This window comes from Alexandromys fortis, unplaced genomic scaffold (assembly GCF_014885135.2).
Source record: "Alexandromys fortis isolate MF-2015 unplaced genomic scaffold, M_Fortis_MF-2015_v1.1 scaffold_169, whole genome shotgun sequence".
NCBI classification, from domain to species: Eukaryota; Metazoa; Chordata; class Mammalia; order Rodentia; family Cricetidae; genus Alexandromys; species Alexandromys fortis.
The window spans coordinates 1581507-1606603 of record NW_026068076.1 but is presented as its reverse complement, the minus strand read 5'-3'; positions in this window follow the sequence as shown (position 1 = coordinate 1606603).

Below are 25097 nucleotides of genomic sequence, written 5' to 3'. Positions count from 1 at the left end.
CAGTGAAGGTAACACTCAAAAAAAAAAAAAAAAAAAAAAAAAAAAAAAAAAAAAAAAAAAAAAAAAAAAAAAAAAAAAANAAAAAAAAAAACCAGAAAGAAAGAAATGTGATGGAGATATAATTGAACAAGAGGGCAATGTTCCAGCCTGAGTAAACAACAGAACTTGGCATCTTCAGCCGTGTGGTTCTAGCATTAGTGTTAAGGAGAGAAGAAAGGGTCTACGGAATTTGTCTCTGTATCTAAGGAAAGCCATTGAGGCCAGGCATGTGTTAGCAGTGCCCTGAATGGAGGCCTGATGGAGAGGCCATTGTGTGAAGCTGTGAAGTTGAAGTCTGGATTACCTTGGAGAACCCAAGATGTTAGAGGTGCCAGAGTCATGGAATGCCTGTTGAGGAGAGCTGCTAACTTCAATCAAATGTTTTCCTTTAGAAGAGTTGCTGTGGTCATGGTGTCTCTTCACAGCAATAGAAACTCTAAGATAAAATTTGAATGTAAATATGGAACATGTGGATGTATTCAGAATTAAAATGAAATTGCTATTAAACCAAGGAAGTGCTGTGTATCATTTTAAAAATCACATTTACTTATATTGTGATCATCAATTTCTTATAGGGGTTAAAGAGAGTGGCGGCATACTTTTAAAATAGTCCCATTACGGACAAGATGGCAAAATGCATTTTATTGTTGATATTGTTTTCTGTTATAGTAATGACTGCATGCTATAAAAATCAGAATAACACAGAAATATTTTCAGTAATAAGCTAATGCTCACTATTTCAACTCTACCCAACTTTTGGAGTATTCTCTGCATCATTTCTTTTTTATGAATACTTATTTTTTTATTTTATTAAATTAGCGCACTGTGTGCATAGGTTTGTACATGAGTACAGGTGCTTGCAAAAGCCTGAGGAGCCAGATCCCCTTGGAGCTGAAGTTACAGGTAGCTGTGAGTCTCCTGATGTGGCTGCTAAGAACTGAACTCGGTTCCTCTAGAAGAGCACTATGTGTTATTAACCATCTGAATGCCTGAGCCATCTCTCCAGGAATATTTAATAATTTCTTAATTCTATAAAATTTTACATTTTTATTTATTTCTAAGTAGTAACAAATGCTCCTTTTTTCTTTTAAACATATTTATTTTTATTTATGTGCATGTGTACGTGGTTGTATGTACATAGGCATGCAGATGCCCATGAAAGTCAGAAAAAGAGGTTAGATCCCCTAGATCTGAATTTACTGTATGTAAATAGGGCGGTGGTTATAAGCCGCCCTATGTGGTTCTGGGAATCAAACTTCAGTTTGAAAGAGCGACACATTTTCTTAACTGTGGAGCCATCTTTCAAGCCCCTAATTTTCTTTATTTTATCACTCAACACTTATGTTTGAAAATGTGGGCCATACATCGTTGGCGTTCTTAGGATGTGGCAAGTGTTTCTAGTAACTAAGGCTCCCCCTCTGCTCTTTGAAGCAGAGTCTCTATAGCCCCAGGTGGCCTGGAACTTACTTTGTAGACCAGGTTTGCTGCCTTGAATTAACAGCTATCTCTCTACTTCTACTTCTTAAACACTGGGATTAAAGTGAGGCCTATGCCACCACACCAAGGACAATTCTCTAACTGATGAGTGTAAACAAGACCAGCCAGTATCCAGGCCAGACACTGGCTCTGCTTCCGAGTCGAAACTGTCATAGTAGCTGTTTATTTCTTAGATCCCTTTCATTTTATCAGTGTGGTCTGTTGACCCCAAGTGTCTGCAGTACCCTAGTGGAGGCTGTAAAGTCAAATATCATTTCATATAACATGAACACATCATTTCGCCTGGTTCTTGTTATCTTGATAACACAAATGTGATGACAGGGAATGATGGTGGCATCATAGCTTGAATCCAGATCTTTGTAGTAACCTGGACTCACAAACAAAAAGGAGACAAGAAAGGTAGCATCACTGAGTGTTCCTGGTAAAGAAAGGAATCGTATTACTGTCATCAGTGCAGGATTTTTAATATTCCGTGTGGCCAGGGAGCAAGCACCTGTTTTGAGTAAACACCCTGATGTGGTCACTTGAAGATTGGGATGAAGGAGACTTTTTTTTTTTTTTTATCGTGTAAAGTCAGTTTTATTTGAAACAGTGTCTAACAAGCTAATACAATATTGGTAATATTTTCTTGATAATGTACAAGGTAAAACTGTCCCTTCAAGGAAAACAACTGGTTGCATTTGTGTCCAAAGATACAATTTAAACTTTCAAGCAAAAGTTTTGTAAAAGGCCTCTGTCTAATAGTCTGAGCTTGATAGTTTTCAAAAAGTACTTTTTTCTATTGAGAACTATAGTGATACTGGTCAATGCAATTTAAAAACTGTATCATGTGATTGAAGATGGATGTAATTCAGTGAAGTGTACTTTCCGAATGGTCATAGCATGATGTTGAAAAATCACCCATGAATGAAAAGCTTGCTCATAGTTGCATATTGATTTTTGGATTTTATGTGAGGATTCACTGATATGGTCTTGTCTTACAGACTGCTTCTGTAAGTTTTTCACTATACTCAGACCCAAAATGGCCTGAAAAGACCATTAAAATATGTCGTGCCTTTCCGGTTGTATTTTGTATGACATCAGATTTTTTTAATTTTTTTTAATCAAAAGTAAAAATGTCATAGCAGGTAATCTAGGCTTTGTGTGCTAAACACCTGTAATTTCAATGTTAGGGACAATGAGGCAAGAGGATTGTGGGTTTGAGACCAGCCTGGGCTAAATGGGGAGAACTTATCTCAAGCAAACATTATGAAATAGTACAAGTCAAACAATAAAACCAGACCACAAACCTAAGTCAAAGCTATCACAGCAGGTGGGACAGGGCAGCACATAAAACTGGTTGTCTTTACAACTGCAGATGTAAAAAGAGATTTGTGTAAGATATTTGTATAGTTTGTAAAAATATGTTATTTGTACTATAATAAATTGTTTTGAAATATACTAATAAATGAATAGTTTTTTAGGTTCAACTTACAAAATGGAGATTATTGAAAAACTATAGTTCGTGTAAACAAATATTGGTTGTGTCTTCATGCATTTTTAAGGGTTTATAGGGACCCAGAGATGAAAGTGTTTGATGACAAATTATAGACTTTTTCTTACAAAATCTGAAGAATTGCTGTTTCTTTTATGCTTAGCTGAGTTTTTGTTTCTGGGTCTTTTTCAGTATTTTTGTTCTTCTGTCATTTAGTTGAGTGGATTAGGGTAGAAAATGAGAGACTGGCTACTGGTTTCATTCTATAGCTTATGCAGACAGCAGCTATTCCAGGTTCTCATTCTTAAGAACAAAGGTTCTTCTCTTCCGACACATCACTATCTGCTTGACTTATGGGTTATTGAGTTTACCTTGCTAACCTGAATTGACACCCCTATGTCTTTCAATAAATGCAGTCTGCATTATAATATTATTTCGATGTGATTCCCCTCCCAGCAAAGGCAGTCCTTCCTCCCAGCAAAGTTACAGATTTTATTTTTTTTTCTGGAAAGCAAGCCATGAGCTCATCACTCATCCTTTGCAAAGAAGAGGCACCTTTTAAAATTTCAGTAACTGCAAAGTTTTCTTTAAGAATGTCGAATAGAGCCGTCTATAGATGTTTCTGGTACTTTTATAAAGTCATCAGAAGACAAAAGGCGGGAACAGCTTTGGAAAGGGGAAGCCTTGATCACGGTAGAGTTGCTTCATCTCCTTCTGTGTGATTTCAAAGGCTGCTTTCGGTAATTTATGTTAATGCTTTATTTTCGGAGTTTTCTTTCTTCCATAAGCTCCTCATACTTTGACCAAGAACTGACCTTTCCCCTCTTTGAAATCTACCCTCCAACCTACCCCCATCTCCAAACTAGCTTTTCATTAAGGACCATGGGAGACATCCCCGCACGTTGCTCTGCCTTGTGCTCTGGTGGCAAGCCTTCCTGACAAAAATCAAAGAGCTGCCAGTGCCGGAAGGGTGAACTCTGTGATCTCAGCCCCCTAAAGAGAAGTGTCCCCAGAGAGAGGTTCAGTCCATGTCAGTCACATCTTCATTCATCTGAGAGATGGGAAGCAGGCGGCTGTCTGAACACTTATTGAGAGGCGGTTTCCAAATTGCAGATCAGACTAGTGTTTTGCTTACTCCTTTGAATGGGTGTAGCCAATGGTTCATGTGCAGTGTGCTTTAAAAAGAACTTCTTAAGATTATAACGCAGATTTTGCTGTGTCTTTTTAGGTTGAGCAGGAATGCACATTTTCTGGAGCGGCTTGACTTTCGTGAGCTCCCTAATGCCTGGAAGAATCTTATTCGATTGCATCTAGGCTTGGGATTTTCCAGATCGTCAGTGGAAATGAGTAAAGGTGCGCAGAGGACACAGAAGCTCCCAGGTGTGTAGGGAGCAAGTGGTCGCAAGGCTGAGCTGGTGCTGGCCTCTGTCTTCAAAGGGACACTGGATGGGGCCATTATTCTCCTGGTTTAAAAGGACTTAGTTTAATTTTAAAGTTGAAGAATATGTAACCTTCATGGGAAATGTCTTGGGACTTTAGATGGCCGTATGAAAATGCTTCAGGCACCATTTTAACCTGCCTGGACTCAGTTCCTAGAACTACTTTATAGTGCAGCAACTTCTGTTGTCTCTATGGGAACAGAGACACTTAGGGTTTAGAATCTTTGTCAAAGAGAATTACTAAGACTCAGAAATTAAATAAAAAAGTCTGCTTCACAGAGGGTTAATTTAACTTCAGCATGGTTTTCTGTTAACCATGGTAACAGAACATTACCGGGTAAAGTACGGGGGAAGACAGAAATAATATTAAGTTTTGGTGGCAAGTTTTCATACCTTTTCATCTTTGGATTTTCTGATTTATTCATCTTTCACTGTAAAGCAACGGAGAGTTTCACACCTTACCATAATCCAGTGCTCTCCTTTCTTACTATTCAAATTCTACCCTTTTAAAAATTGCCCACTTCAAATTTAATTTTCCTCCTGAAGCTATGTCTTTAAGAATCACACACTCTCAAAATTTGACAGTTGGAATATGACATGCTAGATTGCTAATACAGTTTCCATTAAAGGTAAGTAATTACCAAGACAACCTGGATACTGGCATTTTCCAGTGGAAGCATGCTGTTATATCATGTCTGTCTCATGTTGCTTTTCTGTTTCTGTTAAAAAAAAAAAAAACCTGACCAAAACCATCTTGGGAAGGGAAGGGCTTCCTTCCACTTCCAGTTCTAGGTAACAGTTCACAACTGAAAGAAGTCAGGGCAAGAACTTAAGGCAGGAGCCTGGAAGTAGGGACAGAAGCAGAGACCATGGAGGGTGATGCTCATCGGTTTCAGTTACATTTGTATATATCCCAAGCCCACATGCCTAGGGGTGGTACTGCCTACAGTGGATTTGTGGATTTGGCCTTTGAACATCAATCAGCAATCAAGAAAATGCTCCAAAAATCGCATGTATAGGCTATTATCATGGAAAGAGGTCTGAAACCGAGATTCTCTTTTTCCAGATGTACCAAGGTGATGACTAAAGTTAACCATGACAGTGCCCAGCATCTGTCCCTTGGAACCATCTAGGAACCAACCACTCCCATCCTACTTGTGACTATACATGTTGTTTTGGTCCAAGATGTCTGCTTATCTGGGTATTTAATCTCTTTATTTATTAATAAATGTGCATTTTTGATAGATTTTGTTTTTATTTTTAAAGCTTTACTATTATTTTAGGTGGGGAAAATGAAACAATAAAGTCTAGACCTGAAGACCTGATCTTTAAGAATCAGGTACTTTACAGTTATCTAGCCTAGACTAGGAAAGTAGGGGATGGCCACTGACAGCAAAATCTGATTCCAGATTTGGAGAAAGAATGGAATGTTGCTGCTTGGAAGAACAGAAGCAATGCATGGAGGCTGATGGAAATACATGGGTGATGGTGCCTGACAGGCAGACTGCTCAAGGTGTAGAAACTTTAAGTAATCTGCAGGAGACAATGAAAAGGAATTTGCCTGGCATTTCACTCCATAACGTATGCTCTTAAACTGGGGACAAGAGAGAGTATTCTAATGTTCAGGAGGCTGCAGTACTCACTGAAGGTTAGAGCTGGGCAAAATCTGATGATGATAAATGAATATGAAGCATTATAGTGGGGTTAGGGGGGTGCATTACAATTTCCAAAGCTGGGACTTTATTTTTCTAAGTTGTTTCTTCTAATCCATGAGAATCATTTAAATTCTTTTCCTTAATATTAACTTCCTTTTCCTAAGGCCAATTTTGTTTTTTCTTGGTTCAGTTATTAATTTTAAGCTTTTTTTTTTTTTTTTTTTTTTTTTTTTTTTTTTTTTTTTTTTTTNCAAGACAGGGTTTCTCTGTGGTTTTGGAGCCTGTCCTGGAACTAGCTCTTGTAGACCAGGCTGGTCTCGAACTCACAGAGATCCGCCTGCCTCTGCCTCCCGAGTGCTGGGATTAAAGGCGTGCGCCACCACCGCCTGGCTAATTTTAAGCTTTCTTTACTTGATTATTTGCACATTTTAAAAATGGATTGATCTTCTTGCTCAATTTAATCACATATTTTACCTTCATTTGGCTGTTTCTGTTTTATGAAAACCCTCTCTTAAGTCTTTCTGGTACACCAAATAAAGGTTTTGCATAATATGTTTTGTGTAGGAAGTAATCTCAGTGATATACTTTTATTCTAAGTTTTGATGGAATTGTACTTTTATCTTATGTTCCAGCATTTTAAAATATATTTAGATAATGTGGAAATATATGTACTTTATATAATATATACTTGCAGATATCTTTGTCATTCAACTTGGAATCTTCCAGACATGTGTGTGTCTGTATATTTAGTCCCCCAATTGTATATTTTAGCTTTTAGATAATTTGTTCCAAGCTCTATCTATGCTTTGAAAGTCAGTGTTTATGATCTTTAGCTCCATCAGCATTGCCCATCAGGTGATTTACTGTCTTTCTCCAAGTTTTAGTTTCACAGTCTCTATTCTGGAGGGCCAAATTAAGTCTCCGGTTACCAGAGAATTTCCCAAGTGTGGGTAGAAAAAAATGTCAATGGTTAAATTATAGCTGATAGTTTTTAGCCTAGTTCCTTTGCTTGGGAATGGAATGCCAAGCACAGAGCCACATTCTGTAGCAGAGAAACCTGTTCATTTTTTTTTTTAGTGTAAATCAAAACAAAACAGTATTTATTAAACTTAGGTTGCAAAAAGCCAAGTTATTTTCATGTCTGTTAACATTCACTGGACTCTAATTTGGTAAATGCACAGAGGTGAACACAGCTAAGTCCACATAGATAAAAGAAAAATCATTGTTGGTATAGAATCTCGTGGCCTCAGTGCCATGCAGATACCGCATACAGGTACTGCGTTCTGGTGGACACTGAGAAAACTTAGTCATCTCGGAAGACTTGCTTCATGCTTCAAGACTACCTTGGTGTTACTGGTAAATACAGACTGTGTACATACTAGAGGGGAAGATAGAATATAGAGGTTTTTTTTTTTTGTGGGAGCAACACTTAACATTTTGTTTTAAAGAGGACATCCTGAGATATTCAAAGGTGTGAAATGATCTCTCCACTCAAACAGAGATGAAAATTCTTAAAATCAGATGTGCAAATTCCTTACATACTTAATAGGTAGTTTATGTTCTATACTTTTGCCTCCGTGTGTGTGTGTGTGTGTGTGTGTGTGTGCGTATTACAGTGAGACACAGGGAGTGGCATACTACATACTGAGAGCCTTTGCCATGCAAAAGAGTCACCTCGGCGTTTTGTAAATGACAAAGCCTTATTGAACAGTAGCACACTTCTCCTCCCATCACTGCAGTGCTCGGCCAAATGTGGACAAAGATTTTCATATGAAAGTGTGTGTTTTTTTTTTTTTTCTGCCACTGATTCGTCACACAATGTGTGAGCTGTTCGGTTGCAGTGGGCAGTGCTGCTGGAGAGAGACTGACTTTAATACTCAAGCAGTTTTCTGATGGTATTGTTGATGATAAGGGTAAGAAGCTGCCATACTTTTATGAAAGGCAAGCCTTAGTGTATGTCTGCCTGTGATCCGCTCTCATGATGTGGACTGTATTTACCCTGTATAATTCTTTTCTTTCAGCTCAGTGTGACATTGATCGTTCTTAGTACAGGATGGGTCATGTTTATCTGTTGCTCGATCTATGGTCCAGCGATCTTTTTTGTAGACTAAAGAGAACCGCATGAAAACTGAACTGTGTCAAGGAGACTGAGAGTGCTAAAGTTCACCAAGGAATCAAGATGAGGCTTTGCAGAAACAAGAGGGAGTTAAAATTAGTATGAATTGATTTCCTACCCCCTTTTCAGAATTGCTCTCACATGTTGAGAGCCTTCGGCCATTTATGCTCTGCTCTGTGTTAAGACGGTGACATGACTATGCCAGAGGATGGCCAAGGTCAATGACGTGACCTATTTTTATTTTTCCTTAATAGGAGAAAGTTGCCATTCTTTCCCAACACTCGCAGAGTCTTTCTGTGTGGTGGCTCTGCAGACGCTCTTTGTGAACATTTCACATCTTTTCCTTTGATGAAGCTTGTTACATTGCAGACCTCCTTGAACTCTAAACGTCTCATTTCCAGCTTTTCCAGTTAGATGTTCTAAATCTACTGATCTACTATACAATATTATTAACTTAGTGTCGTTGGGCACCTTCTTTAGTCACTTCACATTTATTTTTCTTTTAAAAAATAAAGCAAGGAAGAAACATTGTTTTAAAATACTTCTGAGTAATTTAATTTGCAAGTTTGAATTACTCAAAGAAAGTAAGGAAGAACTCATTATACATTTGTTTTATATATCTCAATCTATCTTCCAAGTTCTCTTTCATTGGCTGGGGTTACAAAGAGGTATTATTTCTTGATTAAATTACTTTATTGGTTTGGACATGAATCTAATATAATTACTAATGTATTAAAAACCAATGCATTAGTCACCTTGGAAAATACCATATATTAAAGCATGGAAGATTTTAAATAAAATTGAAGTCACATAATAGGTACGTAAAATATATTTATTTTAGCTAAATCTCAGGCAAATGTTTCTTTTTCAAATTGTGCAACAAAACTCATGCCCTGAACAATATTTTGTGCATGAAGAAAATCAAGCAATGTTAGAATTTTGTATCAGGGAAGATTGGGGTTTTCAGTTAATGTGACAGCCACTTTCTGGACTCACTCATAGAGAAATGCTAGAAAAAATAAGATAATCTAAATATAAAAGTTGACTATGAAGCCACAAAGGGGTAAGTTGTATTGGCAGAAGTGAAAGAAGAGACAGGGAGTGAGCCTCTGATGAAGGAAAAGTCTCTTGGTGCATCTCAAGCATGGTGATGAGGACGAGTGAGGAGCTGGATCCACAAGCAATCAGTCTACTGAAGCTGATACAACAAGAGAGTAGGAGTGGACGAAACTTCTGCTAGGATTGGAGTAGGCAATTTTCTAATTCTAAATTCTAAAATTTCCAAAATCCAAGGCCATTTTCTGAGTGCCTTGGGTTGGAAAAGTCAAGAACTAGAATATACATCTCAAAACTATGCTTTCAATAACTGTGAAAAAAAAATGTTGTTAAACTTTCTTTCTTTAGTGTATAGAATTCCTTTGAAAGCCATCTCAGGTTTTAAGTGGATTTCAGTTGGCCACATGTGTACCAATTTGTTGGAATATGGCTGCTAGTTAGTTCTTAGCTGTTTAGATCTGAAATAATCACACAGAAACTGTATTAATTAAAACACTGCTCCAGAGAAGAAACAGAAACCAAGGAACAAAACACCCACCCAACAAAGACAATCCCAGAAATCAACACCTTCACTTATAATAACCCCAAACCCAGATGCCTAGATGCCAGCATAAGAACAACATCAATAACAGCCAGGACAGTATGTCCTCACCAGAGCTCAGCTATCCTACTACAATAAGCCCTGAATGTGCCAACATAGCTGAAACATAAGAAAACGACCTTAAAACCAACTTTATAAAGATGATAGAGGTCCATAAAGAGGAAATTAATTTAAAAAATTGAAGAAAAGTTAATAAAAAAATTGGAGGAAATGAAAAACACCTTTAAGAAAGCCAAGAAAAAGCAAACATTTGAAGGAAACAAAGCTTATCAAGATCTGAAAATGGAGATAAAAGCAATAAAACACAAATGGAGGGTATTTTGGAAATGAAAAATCTAGGTAAGCATAGAGGAATTGCAGAACTACAGAGGCAACATTCTCACCATCAGAATACAGGAGATGGAAGAGAATCTCAGATAGCAAAGATATAATAGAAGGAATAAAAATGCATTGTTCAAAGAAAATGTGAAATCTAAAAATTACTGACATAAAATGTCCAAGAAATCTGGGATACTGTGAAAAGACCAAACCCAAGAATAATAGAAATAGAAAAAAGAGAACAATCCCATTTCATAGACCCAAAAAATATTTTCAATAAAATTATAGAAGAAAAATTTCCTAACCTAAAGAAGGAGCTGCCTATAAAGATACAAAAAGCATACAGAACACTAAATAGACTGAACTAGAAAGGAAAGTCCCCTCATTGCATCTGTAACATGCAGAACAAAGAGAGAATATTAAAAATGGCAAGGGAAAAGACCAAGTAACATATAAAGGCAGATCTATTAGAATTCCATTCAACTTCTTAATGGAGGCTCTAAAATCCAGAAGGGCCCAGACAGATTTTCTTCAGGGACCAAGGATATCAGATCAGACTACCATACCCAGAAAATTTTTCAATCACCACAGATGGATAAAATGAGATAGTCCATGATAAAGTCCAATATACGGAATATACTATAAGAAAAACTCCAACCAAAGGAGGTTAACTATACCCATAAAAACAAAGACAATAAATAGTCTCACAGAAACAGAATCAAAAGAAGGAAAACAATCCCACACAAGCACACACCACTAATACCACCACTACAAAATAGCAGGAATTAACAATCATTGTCAACGATTCCCAGTAAAAAAGTCACAGACTAATATAATGGATGTGAAAACTGTATACATCCTTCTGCTACATGCAAGAAACACACCTCAACATCAAAGATAGACATTACCTCCAAGGAAAGGGTTACAAAAAGATTTTCTAAACAAATGGAGCTAAGAAGCAAGCTCATGTAGCAATTCTATCATTTAACGAAATAGATTACAAACCAAAATTAATCAAGAGATGGGAAAGGACACTTTATACTCATCAAAGGAAAGATCCACTAAGATGATGTTTCAATTCTTAATATCTATGCCTCAACACAAGGATAAAACCCACATTTGTAAAAGAAACATTACTAAAACTTAAATTACACATAAATTCTCACATACTGATTGTAGAAGACTTTAATACCCTAATTCTACAAAAGGAGAGGTCACACAGACATAAACTAAACAGAGAATTAATGAAGTAAACAGATATTATGAACCAAATGGGCCTCACAGATATCTTCAGAGCATTTCACCCAAACACAAAAGAACATAGCTTCTTCTCAGCACTTCAGGGAACCTTTTTTAAAGCTGACCAAATACTCAGTCACAAAGTAAGTCTCAACAGATAAAAGACAATTGAAATGACCTCCTGCATCCTATCCGACTGATGTGGGAATCTTCTGTTTGTGTTGATTTCATTGGTTAATAAAGAAACTGCCTTGGCCCTTTAATAGGACAGAAAATTAGGTAGGCAGAGTAGACAGAACAGAATGCTGGGAGAAAGAAGCTGAGTCAAGCAGTCGCCATAATTCTCCCACCGGACACAGATGCAGTTTAAGATCTTCCCTGGTAAGCCATCTCGTGGTGCTACACACATTATTAGAAATGGGTTAAAGCAAGATGTGAGAATTAGCCATTAAGAGGCTGGAACTAATGGGCCAGGCAGTGTTTAAAAGAATACAATTTGTGTGTAATTATTTCAGGTAAAACTAGCCGGGTGGCAGGACTCAGCCCTGCCGTTCCATACTACATCCGACCACCATAGATTAAACCTGAATTTCAACACCATAAACAGCAGAAAGCCTATAAGCTCATAGAAAGTGAACAACCCTCTATTAAATGACTGCTGGATCAATGCAGAAATAAGTTAAAGACTTGCTAAAATTCAATGAAAATGAATGCAAACATACCCAAACGTATGTGACACAATCTAAGCAGGGTTAAGAGGAAAGTTCATAGCACTAAATGCCTACATAAGGAAATTATAGAGATCTCATGCTATCAACTTAACAGCACACCTAAGACCTCTAGAATAATAACAAAAAGCAAGCTTACCCAAGAGGAGTAGATGGAAGGAAATAATCAAACTAAGGGCTCAAATCAATAAAACAGAAACAAAGAGGACAATGAATCAATGAAATAAAGAGATGGTTCTTTCAGAAAATAAACAAAATAGACAAACTCTTATCCAAACTAATTAAATGGTAAGGAGAGACTATCCAAATGAACAAAATTAGAAATGAAAAGTGGGTCATTACAACAGATAAAGAGGAAATACAGAGAATCATAAAGACATACTTTAAAAGTCTGTGCTCTACAGAATTGGAATAAATAAAAGAAAGGGGTAGTTTTTTGGTAGGTATTACTTAACAATGTTAAATCAACATCAGAAACACAGTTTAAATAGACCCATAAGTTCTAGTAAAATAGAAACAGTCATTAAAAGTCTCACAACCAAAAAACCACCAGGACCAAAGTATTTTATTGTGGAACTCTGCCAGAGTTAGAGTTCTTTCAAAAAAGAGTTAGCACCAACACTCCTCAAATTAATTCACAAAATAGAAAGAAAGTAACATTACCACATTTGTTTTATGGAACCACAATTACCCTGATACCCAAACCACATAAAGAATTAAAAAAGAAGGAGAATTATAGACCAATCTCCCTATGAAAATAGATGCAAAAATATTCAATAAAATACTTGCAAACCAAATGCAAGAACACGGTTAATAGATCATCCACCTTAATCAAGTGGGCTTCATCCCAGAGCTTCAAGGGTGATTCAATATATGAAAACTGCCATATTAATGTAACCCACCATATAAACAGACTAAAAGACAAAAAAAATTGATCGCCTCATTAGATGCACAAAAGGCCTTTAAAAAAATTTAGCACCTCTTCATGATAAAAGTTCTGTTTACAGCAAGCCTGTCGCCAACATCAAACAAAATGGAGAGAAACTCAGAGTAATTCCACCAAAATCCAGAAGAACACAAGACTGTAAACTGTCTCCATACCTATTCAATATAGTACTTGAAGTCTTCCTTAAAACAATAGGCAACTAAAGGAGATCAAAGGATTAAAAATTGGAAATGAAGTAATCAAGGTATCTTTATTTGTAGATGATATAATAGTATACAAAGTGACCCTGAAAATTTTACCAGCAAACTCCTATAGTTGATAAACACATGCAGTCAAGTGGCTGGATACACTATGAAATAAAAAGAAGTCAGAAGCCCTCCTATATTCAAGAGACAAACAGAAAGAAATCAGAAAACAACCCTTCACAATAACCTCAAATAATCTACAATACCGTAAGGTAATTCCAACCGAACAAGTGAAAGACTTGTATAAGAAAAATTCAAGTATTTGAAGAAAGAAATTTAAGAAGGCATCAGAAGATGAAAAGATCTCCCATGCTCATGGAGAAGTAGGATAAATATAATAAAAACAGCCATCCTACCAAAAGCAGTCTACATTCAATGCAATTCCCATCAAAATTCCAACACAATTCTTACAGACCTTGAAAAGGCAATTTTCAATTTCATTTGGAAAAAAAGAAAACCCAAGACAGTTAAAAAAATCTCCAATTTCAAATTGTACTACAATATCAATAAATCTGCACGGTATAGGTATAAAAACAGACATATTGATCTACAGGATCAAATTGATGACCCAGACATAAATCCACACACCCACGGGCAACTTACTATTTACTTAAAAAAAAAAAAGTCAGATCACACTGGAGAAAAGAGAGAATCTTCCATAAATGGTTCTGGTCAAACTGCATGTATAAGAATGCAAATAGATCCATATTTATCACCTTGAACAAAACTCAAGCCCAAGTGGATCAAAGACCTCAACATAAAACAAAACACACTGAACTTGATAGAAAAGATTGGGGCAAATAGCCTGAAATGTATTGATACAGGAGACAACTTCCTGTACAGAACACCAATAGTGTAGGCTCTAGGATCAACAATTAATAAATGGGACCTCATGACACTGAAAAATATCTGTAGAGCAAGCAATAGGACAAAACTTTAACATCTAGAATTGGGGAAAGATTTTTTAACAACTAATGTCAAATAGAAGACTAATATCCAAAGTACATGAACAATTCAAGAAATTAGACATTAACAAACCAAATAATCCTTTTTAAAAAAAAAAGAAAAAAAAGGGTAGGGGGGGTACAGATCTAAATAGAATTCTCAACAGAGGAATTTCAAATGGTTGAAAAAAACTTGAAATGTTCAACATCTGTAGCCATTGGGGAAATGCAAATCAAAACTACTTTGAGATTTCATATTATACCTGTCAGAATAGCTAGGATCGATAACACAAGTGGCAACTCATGCTAATGAGAAAGTGGAGCAAGGGAAACACTATTCCATTGCTGGTAGGAGTTCCTATGGAAATCAACAAGGCAGTTTCTCAGAAAATTGGGAATCAATCTACTTCAAGACCAAGGTATACTACTCCAGGACATATATTCAAAGGATACTCGATCTTACCACTATGACACTTACTTAAGTATACTCATTCTGGCTTTATTCGTAATAGCCAGAAACTGGAAACAGCCTAGATGTCCACAAACCTACGTATAGATAAAATGTGCTACATTTACACAATGGGGTAGTATTCAGCTGTTTTTTGTTGTTATTGTTGGTTTTTTTTGTGTGTGTCTTTTTTAATTATTGATTTTATTGAGTTATACATATCTCTCTCCTCTCCTCTCTTCCTCTCCCCTCCTGTTCACCCTCTCCCATGATCCCCACACTCCCAATTTGCTCAGGAGATATTGTCTTTTTCTTCTTCCCATGTAGATTATACTCATGTATGTCTCTTAGGGTCATCATTATTGTCTAGGTAGACAATTGTAGACTGGTTTTCTTTGTTTTACGTTTAAAAGTCATTTATTAGTGAGTATGTATGATATTTGTCTTTCTGGGTCTGGGATACCTCACTCAATATGATGTTTTCTAGTGCTATCCATTTGCATGCAAATTTCAATATGTCATTTTTTTTCTGCTGTGTAGTACTCCATTGTGTAAATGTACCACATTTTTCTTATCCATTCTTTGGTCAAGGGGAATTTAGGTTGTTTCCAGGTTCTGACTATGACAAATAATGCTTCTATGAACATAGTTGAACATGTGTCCTTGGGGTACATTGTGAGCATCCTTTGGGTATATAAGCAAAAGTGGTATTGCTGGGTCTTGAGGAAGGTTGTTTCCTAATTATCTGAGAACTTGCCACTCTAATATCCAAAGGGGCTGTACCATTTTTCACTCCCAGTAGCAATATAGGAGTGTTTCTTTTACCCCACATCCTTTCTAGCATAAATTGTCATCAGTGTTTTTTATCTTGGCCATTCTTACAGGTGTAAGATGGAATCTCAGAGTTGTTTTGATTTGCATTTCTCTGATGGCTAAGGTTGTTGAGCATTTCTTTAAGTGTCTTTCAGCCATTTTAGATTCTTCTGTTGACAATTCTCTGGTTAGGTCTGTACTACATTTTAAAAAATTAGATTATTTGTTCTTTTTAAGGACCAATTTCTTGAGTTGTTTGTATATTTTGGAGATCAGTCCTCTGTTTGATGTGGGGTTGGTGAAGATTTTTTTCTCATTCTGTAGGCTGACATTTTGTCTTGTTGACCATGTGCTTTACAGAAGCTTTTCAGTTTCAGAAGGTCCCATTTATTAATTGTTCCTCTCAGTGTCTGTGCTGCTGGGGTTATATTTAGGAACTGGTTTCCTGTGCCAATATGTTCAAGTGTACTTCCCTCTTTGTCTTCTATGAGGTTCAGTGTAGTTGGCTTTATGTTGACTTTATGTCTTTGATTTATTTGGGCTTGAGTTTTGTGCATGGTGATAGATATGGATTTTTTGCATTCTTCTACATGTTGATATTGCCATATCAACCCTTAATGTGTCCAATCTCCTCTGTTTCTTTTAAATGACATGAAACTTAGAGAAAAATTCGTGGAAATAGAAAGGCAAACTATATATTCACTATGTAGATATTAGCCATTAAGTAAACAATGGCCAAGCTCTTGTTCACAGACCCAGAGAGGTCAGGCAAAGAGGAAGACTCTAGCAGTGACAAATGTATCCCCCTGGGAAGGTCAATAGAATAGATTTTGGAGGTGGACTTGGGTCAGGTGGGGATGTGAATGATTAGGGATTAGGTGGAAGTGGAGATGGGATAGAGGTATAGAGAGTACAAGAAAGGTTAGCTGGAATTGAGGGGCTCTTAGGTGGTGGTGTAGAAACCTAGTTCAGTGAAAACTTCCTGGAAGATATAAGGATGACCCTAGTGAAGACTGGTAGTAATGGGAGATACTGAGTCTCAAACTGTTCATCTTTTCTAGCCAGTCAAGGCTCCCACTAGTGGGACTGGGTTACATCAGGTTGAATTGTTGACCAAGGGGTGGGGGGTCTCATAGAAAACTGCAGAGAACCCAGAATGATGCTAGGACAGAGGGCTGCTCTCTGCAAACAGCTGTGCCCCACTTCCAAAGACAACATCCACAGAGATCTTTGAATGCAGAGAGGTCAAACTGGCAGGAGAACGGAGGCTTCACCCCTTCATTCTAGTCTCTTTGGTTGGGGAAGAAGTGCTGCAAGGAACCAAAAGAGAAATGTAAAGAACAACCCAGCCACAAAACCTTTGAATTATAATGTGTCCTGCCTGCAAGTGGCATGTGCTGGGCAATGATGGCACATAGCCCGTGGGAATGACCAACCAGTATCTGATTTTACTTGAGGTCCATGCTATGAGAGGGAACCCATGACTAACACTGTTGGGATGACCAGGAACTGGATAGTTCTGAGACCTATGGTAGAATCAAACACAACTAGTCTAAAAGAAAAATAAATAAATGATTCCTAATGATATTCTGCTNAGAGAGAGAGAGAGAGTAAATTTGATCTTTATGTTAGCAACCTTCTCGGAGGCTTTGTTGTTATTGGGTCAAAATTCTTGATTCTTGCTAGGCAGCCCATAGGAAGAGGTGTGAGACCCACAGCCAGACATGAGAGAGAGAGAGAGAGAGAGAGAGAGAGAGAGAGAGAGAGAGAGAGTCTAAATTTGAGATCTCCATGGGGGTATCTTGGGGAACTCAATGGAAAAGGGGTCAGAAGATTGTAGGAGTCAGAGGGGATGGAAGATACCAAAACAACGAAGGAGGGAACATATGAGCTCACAGAGACTGAAGCACCAGACACAGAGTCTACATGGGTTTGCACCACGTCCTCTTTGTATGTTATGGCTGGTGGCTTGGTGCCTTTGTAGGACTCGTAACTGTGGGAGCAGGTGTGTCTTTCCATCCTGTTGGGTTTCCTTGTCCAGTCTTGGTGGGTGAAGTTTTTGTCTTTTCTTATTGTATCGTGTTTTGTCACATTTAGTTGTTGTCTCCCAGAGACCTGCTCTTTTCTGAAAAAACTGAAAGGAAGTGGATAGTGGAGAGGGTAGGGGAGGGAAGGCTGAAAGGAGTGGACATATTGTATAATTGAGAAGAATGTATTTTCTATTAAAAACCAAACAAAAAATCATAAAGATACTAGTTCAATGCTTCCTGATACTCAGTGTTGTTTCTGAGAAGTTTTTGCTAGTATGATATTGTGATGATATTTATGTATTTTGAGTCTGTTTAATTTTGGAATGATTAGACTCAATTAGTCACATTATCTATAATAATTTATTATTAAAAATAGATTTTTCTTCATTTCATATTTCCCTCTCTGATTGCAGAATGTTATTTACACAAGTTCTACTCTAATGAATGAAAGAGGAGTAACCATGGTATGATTAAATGATTTTTATAAATAAATCTTAGAATATAATATACAAATAGCATGTATTCACTACATACAATTTAAGATACTTCACACAATTTAGTTAAATACATCTTTTTAGAATGTGTCCTTTAAGTTACCTTCATTAGATGTATAGTCAACCTCCTCTCACAAGCCTGAGTTATAAGCCTCTTTGTCATAACAGCCAAGTCTAAGTTTTGTTGTGTGTGTACAATGCCTTTTCCTTTTTATATTCTGTTGACATTGTTCATCAAGCAAGTGTGGCTGTCATTCTGTCTTATCCCCCATATTTTAAATTTAAAATGTTTACATGTTTTCAGTTCTGTAGTTGGCTGCTTCCAAAAACTTCTTATAATACTTTTCACTTAACAAAGAGCATTCAGCTATAAATGTGAGCTGGGTGATTGTGGCTTTACCCTACAGAGTCTAAAGAGCTGGTATCCTTTAGCTAACTTTTTAGTAAAAAACTCCTTACCCTATTTACGAAGTTATAATTTATGTTTACTCTCTTGTTCTTGGACTTGTACTCAAAGGACATGGCATGTCTGTATTCTTGATGTGGTGGGATTTTGCTGTGCATCTAAGTATGAGACAATTTGTAAAAATTTGTTTATGTATTCAGCCAATGCCTCATGGACTAAGGAAAGCATCACCAGTCTGTGTTAGTTGGTCCTAGGGCTATCTGGGTATCAATCTATTGAATCACATGATTAATTGTACCTTATATATCCCATTCAACAATTATGAAAGTAAAACCTAAGCAAATATTGCTCAAGCTTGATGTCACTCATTACTTTCTTCTCAGCACAGAAAATGGTTTTAGATGTGCTAGCACTGCTATTTTTCCTCTCAGAGCATCTGCACTGTCCCTCTGTTCTCTGAACCACTTCCTCCTTTCTGATCCCTCTTCTGTTTCTCCTTGTGAGTATCTCTTCATCTGTGCTTCCTCCTCAGTGTGTAGTTTCAGGAAATTTAATTGCTTTTCTTCATTATAAAAGTCCACTAAGATTCTAAGATAGGTTCTTCTTGAAGAGTAATTTTAAAAATAAAATATTCTCTCTTTCTTCCTCTTCCTCCCCTCCCCTCCCCTCCCCTCCCCTNCCTCCCTCCCTCCCTCCCTCCCTCCCTTTCTCCCTCTGCCCCCCACTCTGCACTAGCTACCAGCCACAGCATCTTTGAACACAGGGTTCCTCTCTGATGCTGGAACACGTTTCCTCAGTCTCTCCGGAAGCTGTCCTTCCTGTGATCCTCTCTTTTCCATGAACATTTGGCACCTGGATTGAGAATGAGTCTTTGCAGCTGTAATGAGTTTCATTCTATTTCCAGAATTTCCAGAAACTGCTACAATGCATTGCCCCTTTAATAGTGCACCTCACAGCTTAGCAGTAAGGCTGTGTGTAATTATTATTCTGTATTTCATCTCTTTTCACTTTTTTGAGAGATGGGGAGTTGTGTGAGAACAGTTTGTGATATGAAAATTCAAATTTTAAAAAGCTTAAATCTACAGAATACTAAAGGACATGCTGACAAATGCCCTTTGGCCTATTTTGAGTAAACATACTTATATTTGGTAGACATATGCTGTAATAATTAGGTTCTTGTTAACTAACAATCTTGTTTCTTTAGGACACATTTATGAGCTAATAGGAGATCATGCTTTTCATGTATTTTTATACTTACATTTTTCTGACCCTAAAAGTTATTAAAAGATGTTTAAATTTATTCATAATGGGAGAAATGGCAATTAAAATTATAGTGAGCAATTATTTCTTTCTTATCAAGTTGGCAAAAACCCAAGCGTTTGATAAGTGTTGGCAAGGCTTTGAAGTAGAAGCCATTTTCCTGCGTTGCTAGTGATATAAATGTAGACTACTATGGGATAAATTTGGCAATAGCTAACAAAGCATTTACCCTCTGACACAGAAAGCTCATTTCCAGGAATCTATCCCAAAACTACCCAGGAAAAATGTTAAAAGACATACGCAAGGGTGCTTATGGGAGCGCCATTTATCACGCTCAGATCTGGAAGGTACTCAAATTCTCACCACTGAGGGACCAATTGAACTCTTGTGCATTCATCCAATGGGAATACGAAGCTACTAGAGGAGTAATATTTTATTTAAACATGTAAAATAATTTCCAGTATAGGTTCTTAGAGAAAATGAAGATCAAGTTGAGAAAAACTGTAAATAAAAGAACATAAATATTTAAAAGAAATCATTCAGATATTTTGTTTTATGGATTTGAATTTGTAATCATGGATATGTTTTGCATATATATTCAAGTTTTAAATGCAAGCCATTACAAACAAAATTAAAATGAAACAAACAAATCTAAATTTAAGTTTAATTGGTAGTTTGATCATTCAGAAAAGACATTATAACATTTTTAAATTATAGCAAAATTACTGAGTTTTCTTAAAGAATTATATTCTGGGACCAAAATAATAACAGAAACGCATAAAATTGTTTCTGGTCATCTCCACTCAATGATACTGTTCTATAACTATTGAATGCTGTCTAATATAATAAAGCACATACATATGTTGATGTTAAGAACTATTTTTAATCCCAGTCCAGCTGGCCTTGGTGAGCTCCCAATGGATCAGCCCCAAAGCATGGGATAAAACCGGACTCTCTGAACATGGCGGACAATGAGGGCTGAAGAGAAGCCAAGTACAATGGCACTGGGTTTTGATCCTACTTCATGTTCTGGCTTTGTGGGAGCCTAGCCTGTTTGGATGCTCACCTTCCTAGACCTGGATGGAGGGGGGAGGAACTTGGACTTCCCACAGGGCAGAGAACCCTGACTGCTCTTTGGATTGGAGAAGGAGGGGGACAGGAGTGGGGGGAGGAGGAGGGAAATGGGAGTCGGAAATTTTTTCAATAAAAAAATATCAAAAAACCCTATAAATACAAAAAAATTTTGAATACTAAGATAGGATAGATAATGGAGTATTTCTCTAAATTTGCTAAATACAAATGTACTGAATGTTGTAAATATTCTTCCTGATACCTGTTTTTTGTTGTATGTAGTTTAACAATATTAAAATTAAAACTTTTAATTTATAATAATAAAAAAAGAACTATTTTTAAGTGTAAGATTTGAGAGGTATGGGACAAAATTTTTTGGGTAGCTTGAAACTTCACATTTTACTTAGGGATCTCAAAATGATGTGTTAGTATTATTTTTATCTTTAAATAAAAATAAAACTATTGTATTTCTTAAATTTGCTACTAAAATCTTAAGACTAGTGAGAAGGTACTATAAGTACCCGAACCCCCATGTTAGGACTGTGGTCAGGGCTAACTTAGCTGACACTGATTACCCGGAGAGATGTGGGCTTATAGCGCTGGCACTTAATTTATATTGGGAAGTTAGATACCCTAATATGAACATCCGTTGTGCCTACATCATTTGAATGGGCACCATGGTTCTTGCAGAGCCCTGCCTTTTTTTTCTGAGACTCTTGCATTGTGGCATGTCCATGGCATTGGAGTGTGTTGCTATTTGTTGCTAGGTCAGAACCCTGTGATTTCATACAGGAGAAGCCTATTGAAAATTGTGTCTGCTATCCGCATCCATTTGCCCATTTTTCTTCGTATCCTTTCTGTAACAGACCATGGCTGTGACGATCTGTAGAGATCTGTGAGATAACTATATGAATCACTAAAACTGGACCCCACAGGCTCAACACCTTACCTCATTTGCAAGAATACCTGGAACACAGAAACAGGAATGCCACCAATGATGCAACCAGCGGAATCTAGACCTTGGAAGGCCCTAGAGCCTACTTTTCTTTTGCGTTTTTAAATGTTACTTATTGATTGTGTGTGTGTGTGTGTGTGTGTGTGTGTGTGTGTGTGTGTGCTATTGCGCATGGGACAGACTTGGCGAATCAGTGCTCTGCTTCCCTTCCACTATGTGGGATGGAGGGAGCAAACCTGGGTCAGCAGCCTAGGCAGTAAGCACCTTTACCCACTGAGCTATCTCACCAGTGTTCTGGATCATCTCTCAGAAATGACTGGAAGAAAGGTAAAGGGGAATTTACAGGTCCACTGACGACTAATTGATGGTTAATAGTTAAAGAGGAGAAAGACAAATGAAGTCTATCTGTGACCGACTCAGTGTAATCTCCTACTGTAGTGAAAAAGAGTAGAATTCTAGAGGAAAAAAGCTTGGTCATAAATTCAGGTTAGGAAAGTTTATAATAGGTTAAATAGACTCATCATACTTCATAATAATAATAATAGGATTAATTTAGTATATATGAAAATTGAAAGGTAAATGATACCTCAAAATTTTGTATGCTAGTTTAATGTTTCTTCCATGTATATTAATAGGTGAGATTTCTAATTTCCTTTCTTTCATCATTTTGGGTTGCTTTTAATGTTGCATTCGTGTTTTCATCATATTTTTCTATTCTCTGAGAAAAATGTATTCAAAAATATGGTCTATTTTGTAAAGATTAGAATATAGCCCACGAATCACTTAAACAAAAGTAATTTTAAATAGATAATTCTTCAGTATTTATTTTTTTTCTTTTTTTTGTGGTGCTGGGGCTTGAACCTAGGGCCTAGTGCATGTTAGTCAAGTTCTTTGCCACTGAACTAAACACTTAACCCATTCAATTTTTATTTCTGTTTTTACATTTGAAATAATTCTACTTTATGCTTCTTTCACAGCTTTGTAATATTTTATATTTTTATAGAAAGTATACATTTAAATTCTACTATAGGGAAACACAAGTTTGCCTTATTTAATTGCAGTGTTTTATGTGAATATGAATCCATATACACAAACTATACATATATTTCAAAGGGTGCATTTAACATGCCCTTTGACATCATAATTGTGTAATCTTTCCTCCTACATTTAAATAAACTCATGTTTGAACTCCATCTACTCTTGTGAGATAAAGGATTTGAAGAAAAGTTGTAGGTAAGAGAGGAAGTGGAATGGAAGCGCGTCTGTCCCAAGGGTCAGTGATGTCCTTTGATAGTGAGCTGAAGGACCTTGACCTTTGGACAGGGGACCTGTTTGAAGTTCCTAGGTGGACAATGGGGTTTCCAAATCAAAGCAGGCATGCTCTGCATCAGAGCAGGAGAAGAGGTTTCCTAAGCTGCTTAAGCATAACCCCAGCTGGTTCCTCCAAAGAAATAAGCTCCAGGCTTTTGTTCTTGTTATTTGCTGTGCCCTTTCTGTTTTACATTCCACGTATGTTTGATCTGACTTTAAAATCTCCTTTCTCCCGCTTTGCTCAGGCCTTCTTGAACCACTCTCTCTGCAGCCAAATCCTCTACCACTGAGCTACACCCTCGAACCACTTGCTCTAAAATTTTTAAATGAAGGTTAGTTCATTTAGTTCATATTTTTGTTCTTTAATAAAATTAGTATATAAGATGATAATTTATTTTTGGTGTATCATTATCTCTCTCCCCAAAGTTTGGAAATATAAATAATCCTCAGTTTCATGATTGTTATTTTTAAAATTAGTGCTGTGGATAAAATAAAAACTACAATTTATAAGGTATTTCATCCTGAATCCACACTTAGGCAAACGTATTTACATTTTCAAATGTTTGACTTGCAAAATACTTATTCTTAAAGTTTTTTACTAGTACATTAGTAATCATCAAGTAATGTGTTTTGTGCTAGCAATGTACATCAGATATATGTAATCTCACCTCATTCTCAAACACATCTACCTGTGTCTACTTATAATTAAGTACAAAATAACACTGACTGGATCATTAGAAGGCAAAGACTCTTGTTTTGCTTGCTTTGTTCCCATGCATTACTGACTTCCACACTGACTTCATCTTGTCTTCTTAGGAGTCCATTTCTTCCTCCACAGTGTTTCTGTCGTTTTTGCACTTTTCATTATGTGTTATGTGTGTTTATCCTTAATATTTAGGGTAGCATTCTCTAGTTTGGAAGTCCCAAGACACTTTATACTGTTTGTTTAAAGTGTCCTGGAAGAAGGAGTCTGGTGATAAGGGGTTTGCAATGAGGCAAGCGCAGTACCCTGACAGCTGTGTTGAAGGCACTTTGAGACAGATTCACACACTCCTCGGTATTGACTCATGTGTGGGAAGATGCACTTCTGTGCATTCTCTCCAGGATTCTTGACTATGGAATCTAGCTTGTATGCCACAGAACATCACCCTGGTGAACTTCTTTCTAGGACTTAAACCGATATAAACTCATCCATTTCTTCCTTATTTTACTTTTAGTTTTGATTAATCTGATGACATAGAACAAATCATCCAAGATTTTGTGTATGTGTGGAAATAAAAAGCTATGTTCAAAGCTGCAATACAACATTTTTTGTAGCCATGACTGGCTAGTGTGTAACAACTTTTAGGCCATAACATTTTTTTCCTCAAAGTGCTGCAACTGCTTGTCTACTTTGCCTTTGCAGCCCAGCCAATCCGTGGCTATTCTGGATCAGTTTATCCTAAAGAATCCGACAGGTCACTAGACTGCATCTCAGAATGAAGCTCTCTTGTCCAGGTTTTCCTTAGCTGTTATGGGCCTGTCATTTTGTAGATTTAAATCTTAAGATGGGAAAGACCTTTAGTGCCTACTCTTTTATTTGGACATTTGTTTGCATTTCCTCTCATTGTGCATCGTTTTAAAATCTACTTTTTCTTAACCCTTTTGCCCTAATCTATACCACTTTATCTCTTCTTTGGCATAGAAGGAGCACACACTTTGCATATCTCTTCTTCATAGGATGATTCAAAATTTCTCTAGTTTGAACTTGGCTCTTCTGATGCTTCTAAGATTTGGCAGTTTTATTTGGGAGCAACTTCTTTCTGTAGTACTTTTTCCCACCTAAAGTCAGTGCTTATCATTTAGTCTCTTCTTGTGTGTAAAATTTCATCACGATAGACCATCCACGTACACACATGCACGTGGGTGCACGCACACACACACACACACCACATGCACACCACACACACACACACACACACACACACACACACACACACACACACCCCACATGCATCTTTAATTGGAAACAT